This window comes from Myotis lucifugus, unplaced genomic scaffold (genome assembly GCF_000147115.1).
Source record: "Myotis lucifugus unplaced genomic scaffold, Myoluc2.0 scaffold_35, whole genome shotgun sequence".
Classification (NCBI taxonomy): Eukaryota; Metazoa; Chordata; class Mammalia; order Chiroptera; family Vespertilionidae; genus Myotis; species Myotis lucifugus.
Window position 1 is genome coordinate 1,254,174 of NW_005871083.1, and position 6,700 is coordinate 1,260,873.

Sequence of the window (6,700 nt, forward strand, 5' to 3'; positions counted from 1 at the left end):
TCGAACCATTACCTCCCGGTTCATAGGTTGCTGCTCAATTACTGAGCCACGCTGGCCGTGCCCCTACGACAATTTCTAACATCACTGGCCATCTGGACCCAACCTCCCCTTTCCCCCTTCTCCCTGCACTACAGCCACCCTGGACAATGACATTTGCCTCTGGTGTCTGTCCTGTTACTCTTCCTCCTCTTCTATCTTCCTCCCTCTTGCCCACCCAGAATTCTATCCATCCCTGGAGGCTTGGCTTAGCTCAGCTCTTCTGATAAGCTTCCCTATTTAACCCTGTTGAGCCCTGGCATTTTACTTACACTCATTTATAATTCTGTCTGTTTGGCAGGTAGGTATTAGCCTTTTTGTTTATCCCACTAAAGTATAACCCCAGGAGGGTGGAGCAGGCCTTAGCCACTGTTGTAGCAACCTGGGTGCCCAGCACAGTCTTGACTAAATAAGTATTCATGTATGTTTGCTGATGGTGAAACAACCTGACCATGGACATGCTCTAAGGGTCCAGAGAGTTGGCGACACAGACTATGTAATAGCAGAGCTGGGGACAGAATCTCTGTTTGTAAACCAGGTCTCCTGACAGCCAGTTTGGGAGTCACCTGACAGTTCCGGGGCCCTCCCTTCCCAGTGACGAAGCGGGAATTAGTCCTCTAGTTGCCAAAGCCCCTCCAGGCAAGAGCACCTCCTGAGCCAGGGCCACATCCCTCTCCTCCCTTTTTACCGACCCAAATGTCTGGGACAACACCTGGCAGACAGAGGCTACTGATCTTGATGAACTAATGCATCTTCTGAGGGCAACACAACTGTATTTACTGCCTGCTAAGAGCTTATCGATTATGGGTTTCTCCAAATTCCCCAGCCCAGGGTATTTTTAAATGCCCTTGAGTCAGAAAGATGGAATGGCTGGCTCCTTGTCATCAGAATGGCAACAGCACGCCCTCAGTAGAGTCCTACGAAGTTTGCCTTGGTCCAAAAAAGAGACCCATAAACCCCAGTGCAAAAGAACTTTTGGGGCGAGAAGAGCAACAGGGACGCTTAGGAGCTCAGATCAGAGGGCTGGCGATTCGGGCAACCTGGGCTCCCCTCTCCCCAGCCGTGTCACTGAGCCGAGGCCTCTGCTCTCTGGGCTGGGTCTCCCCATCTGAGACATGGAGGCCAGGTTAGCTCTCTAAGGTCCTGCTGGCAGTCGTGTTCTCAGAACCTCTGTACAACAGAAAGCCACACCTATAACACACCTACTATTAAGATGGAAAATCACACACTAGAAAAATGTTTGCAGTCACTATGATAGGAAAACTGAGTCAATCAATTAATATTATAAATTAACTCAAATCCAAACTAAAAAATCTCTATTCTGATAGATACTAAAATAATCTATATTCCAATAGATATGCAAACTACTCAAACAGGTAAGGCACACAAAAGGAAATGCCATTATTAAATGCTTAGACAATTCTTCAACCCATATTAAAACAAGTAGGTACCATCTGATATTGTAAAATTAGCAAAAATTTATAACCCAAATGCTGATGAGGTTATGATAAAACTAAATTTTCTAACAACCCTGGTAATAGGGATACTTTAAAAAGCAATTTCTATAATTCTCATTTTTCTCTCCTCTGATCCAGAAATTTAAATGCTCAGAATTTATCGTAAGCAAATAATTCAAAACACTCAAAAATAGTTATATGAAGAAAAATGCTCACTGCAACAATATTTCTAATCCTGATAAATTGAGGGTAAAATCTAAATATAGTAAAATGGCAAATAAATCTAACAATTTGATGTAATGGTAATTAGTAGATATACAATTAGAAAACAATTAGAACATCAGTGAAAGTAAACAAAATATTTTACGGTCAACAAATAATTATTAATCCTACTGCATGTCACCCTCTGTTCCGGGTTCTGAGAATCCTGAGTGAGTGAATTTTAATTTTACTATAATTACAATTATGTATACATATGGAAAAGACTGGAGAAGAATACGGAAGTGTATTACAGGGCTGGCACAGAGGTAATTTCCCCTTTTTATTTTGTTCTTTACCACAACAACGCAGTATACAATAAATAAAAATCCACAGGGAAAAGGAAACAAGTATCTTGAAACATTTCAAGTGGTCAGAAGGGCTGTGCTATGTACCAGGGCAGAACCCCCACCACACAGGAGGTTCAAGATCAGACCCAATTATCATGGTTATTTCTGGTCCAGCCTGAGGCTCATGGGACGCTCTCCCAGCACAGGGTCTCAGCTAGAAAATCCTGAGAATGAGTCACCCTTTCCCAGGAGCCTCCTCTGTGGGCTCAGGAAGGAGGGGACGAAGTGAGATGGAGAGGCCCTCAATGAGGGCCCAGGCCTGAGCTCCAGGCAGGCACTGGGCTTCAGCACTTGGGCCCCAGGGGCCTGCGCACTGTCATCTCACATGGCAGCCCCGGGCCCCTCAGCCCAGGTTGCATGTCTCTCTGGAGAGAAGGCCGGGATGCCAACCCTGTTCACAGAACTAAGGGCAGGGTGAAGGCAGTTGGTGCTCAAGGCCTTGGAAGCCATCCCACCCTCTTCCTCCAGGAAGGAAATGTGATTTCGGGCCTCTGTGCAGGACAAGGTGACGGGCACGCTGAGCACACCAGGATCCCACAGCTCAAGTGGATTGCCTGTGTTGGGCCATCCAGAGAACACAGAGGAGGTGAGCCCAGTGGAACGGACCGCACTGTCCCTGCTCAGACCTACTGGGTGCTACCATGCAGGATCTCGGGCCCAGTGGTATCAGATCCAAAGAGCTCACCAAACAATGTTGAAATCTACTATGTGAAATCTTCCAATTCTGCAACCTTGGCAACTCATTTAAATTTACTTCAAAACATGTCGTTGGCCAAAGAAAACACATCTGTGGATCAAGCTCCAATCCGTTTGCTTTGTTTTATACACACGGAGACTCTCAGACCCACAGTAGATCCAGACTCTGACACTCCAGGTTTTAAATTGTGGCAGAACCTCTGCAGTTTCAGCGTGTGGATATTAAAAATACTTTTCTACAGACTGGAAGCAGGACAAACCTTCCCACAATTGCACTTTTACAACTGATTTCCCAAATCTTATGGAAGAGACTTATGGCAGAGACTTATGGCAGAAGTCTCTACCAACCAAATTAGGCTAAAATTCCAAGTCAACCTATAACTTCCAATGGCCTTAACCATCTATTCCAGTGGTTCTCAACCTTGGCGGCCCCTTTAGAATACCCTGGGGATCTTTTTAAAATCCTGATTTCTGGGCCTCATCCTCCCGGAAATTCTGTTTCTTTGTTATGGGGTGGGGCCCACAACATTAGTAAAAAAGAAACAGAATTTCCCGGAGGATGAGGCCCAGAAATCAGGATTTTAAAATGATTCCTAGGTGATTCTAATGTGCAGCCAAGGTTGAGAATCACTGATCTATTCAGTCAACAAATATTTATTGGGCAGCTGTAGGCATCAACTACTGTGCAAGGAGCTGGGAATACAGCTATGAACAAGGCCGTATGGAGCATTTGGTCGTGTGTGTGTGTGTGTGTGTGTGTGTGTGTGTAAGGCAGGGGGAGGGTAAGAGACACTTAATAAAAACCCAGATATAGTCTCAAGGTGATGATGACCCTGAGAGTGCTGAGAGGTGGGGCTTCTTTGGACCGAGGGTCAGAGAGGCGCATATTTGAGCTGAGACAGAAGATCATCTGGGAAGACCTGAGGGTCTGCTGAGCAGAGAATAGTCTGGGCAGAGGGCACAGCCCTAAGCAGTGATGGCTTTGGGAAGTTCAGGGACTGGGAAGGCTGATGAGGTAGAGAGCAGCTGCTCTCAGAGAAGAGGTTGGCCAGCTGGGCTGGGATAGATGTGCAGGGAGGGCATGTCAGCACGGTGGGAGCCTGGAATGCAGTGCAAGGGCGCTGGGCAGCCATGGGAGGAACTGAACACAGGCAGCCGCCGTGGAGGACAGGAGGAGAGCAAAGGGGCCAGTGGGCACATCCGGTGGGAGGTTTCCAGACCTCCTGTGGCCACCTCCTTCCGCCCAGCCTTTTCCCGCCACAGTGGGCCTGGCTGCAGAAGGAACTCGGAAGGAGATTGCCTTCTTGCGGCTGCTCAGCCACATCCCCGAGGGGCTTTGCTCAAATCTGATTTCCCCAACACCCCAGCAACCAGAGGTAGGACTTCCCCAGCAAGTTGGCCTTGAGCAATCAGATGAGGTTCCCTGGGGGACAATCCAGAACTTTCTGTAACTCTGCCCCTTGCATTAACCTCAGGCAGCTCCCTCTCTTTTACTGTCTCCTCCCACAAAAGGACTGAAATACCTCACTGGACCAGCACACATAACACACGTGGGCTCATCTTCATGTCCACCTAGCTTCTCCCCCATTTTACAACATCAGTAGAGCAAGGCTTGAGAGGTGAAGGAGGGGGCCCACTACAGCCGGAAGTGACAGGGCACAGTAGCTAAACACAGGTCACCTGCAAAGCCCATGCTCCTGGCCACCACGCTGTCCTTGCAGCCACCTCCCTGGTGCTCCCCCGAGGACACATTTCTAGCAGTGGAGCTGCCAAGTCAGAGGTTTGCACACCATGAAGGCTATGATGGCATTGCCAAATTACCTTCTCCAAAGTCTGCACTGTGCGAGATATACTTGGGGGGTTTTACATTTGTACCTTCATCTCAACCATAAGGCCCAAACACCGCCGTACCCCGAATTCAGAACTCGGATCTGTTTGTTTCCCTCTCAGTTTAAGTGATGGGCACTGCACAAGAAGGCAGGTGCACTGTGCAGACAAGGGAACTGGGACCATGAGGCCAGGGTCTTTGGGGAACCAGAACACTCCCTCCCCCCGCCAGCATTTGACTAAGGCGTCTGGTTTGATCACTTCACCTGATGACTGACCCACATAGAAAAAACTAACCTCTTCTTCCTCAAGTGTCAGTCCACACAGTCAGACTGGAAAAAAACATTTAAATCTGCATTGGTTTCCTATTTTGGAAAACGTACATTTGAATTTCTGTTTGACCTAATCATTTGGAAGGTTAGAAGTCAGCACGTAGGGAGCTGTGCTAGCCCCTCCTGGCTCATGGGGGTAAGCTGAACAAGATCCCCTGTGGCAATGTGAGACAGCTGAAGAAAGAAATTGAGGTTGGCATTATCAGAGCAGCTGATACTTCCAAGGCACAAACATGTAAACACGGTTCATTCTGGACCACGCCATCAAGCTGCTAGGGCAGTGTTGCGTTTTTACTCCCACTTTAGAGATAAGAAGTCTGGGGCTGGAGAGAGGTAGGGTCACCTGGCAGGTGGGTGGAGAGCAGCACTGCCTTACTGGTCTGGACTAGAGGTCAAAGGTTCCTTGCAGATGCTGCCTGAACTTCTGCTATATTTTGGCCTCTCTTCAACCACAACTTGAATGTCATCTGCTGGGGCCTCCTGTAGAGCAGTGAGCTAACCTCCCCATAGAAAACCTATCTTGCTTTGCCTACGTGTGGTGGAGGGCCAGCGAACATTATGAAGAGCTGCACACCCCTGCCCAATGTGGATCACTAGTCTAAAAAACCCTCTATCCTGAGACCCCAGTTCACAAGACTGCAGCCCCGCCTGCACCCGTGCCAAGGCTTTGTCTGCACAGAGAGAAGGTGAGTGTCTTGGGTGGGAAGCAGAGTATTAATAACTCTCTCTCCACAGTCACCAGAATCATGATAACACTGGGACTTAACCCTTGAAGGACCATTCACTCCATAGATGTGGGCATCATACTTCATTGATGCAGCCTTCTTTGACTAATACAGCCACTGGTCAATTGAATGCCCTCTATGGCTTTTAGTAAATGTCTTTCAGGAAACATGCCCAAAGAGTCCCAGAAAAGTAAGTCTATTCTTCCCCTATGGTCGTGATCATAGGTGTCCTGAAGAGCCTGTGACGGAAGGGAAGGGCCAGTGTGACTGGCTAAGGAGGCTGATGAGCCCAAGCCCACCCAGGTACGGGGCCGGGGCTTGTCCAGGAGCAGACTTGGGTCTGATGGCATCTTCTTAGCTGGATGTCTTAGCTTTATGCTGCCCAGGACTAGAGGAGACAGCCTGGCCAACGGGGACACCCAATCCTCACCACAGGAGGCCCAGCCCAAGGAGCTGAGCGGGGAGGCTTTTCACCTAAAGTTGTGGTTCTCAAGCTGAGCCGGGCACCCAGACACCTGAGCCAGTCACAGAGGTGCTGTGGGATATTTCGATTTTTGAGGAAAACATGATACTAACTTGACACTTGCTGGACACAAAGCAAACCACCAACTCGAGCAGTTTCACTTTAGATCACACTACATCCCTTTAAATGATACCGTACCTCTGTGGAGCTGGATTTTCAGCAGTTTCCCGTGATAAAGAACAAGTACAACCCCCAAATAAGTGTGGGGCAGGAAAGGAGACTGGCCATGTCCAATATGATTCCAAGGATGAGAAGGTGGAATGTCCCATTAGTAAGTAATTATGGCTTTAAAGAATGAAATAGAAAGACTTTTTAAATGGTGTGGTAGGCTGAATAGTGGCCCTACAAAAGGACTTTGCAGATAGGATTAAGTTGGGAGCCCTGAGATGGGGGAATGAGATTATCTGGGTGGGCCCAACATAATAGCAAAGGTCCTTATAATAGGGATGCAGGAGGGTCAGCATCAGAGAAGGAGAAGGGATGATGCTATGATGCT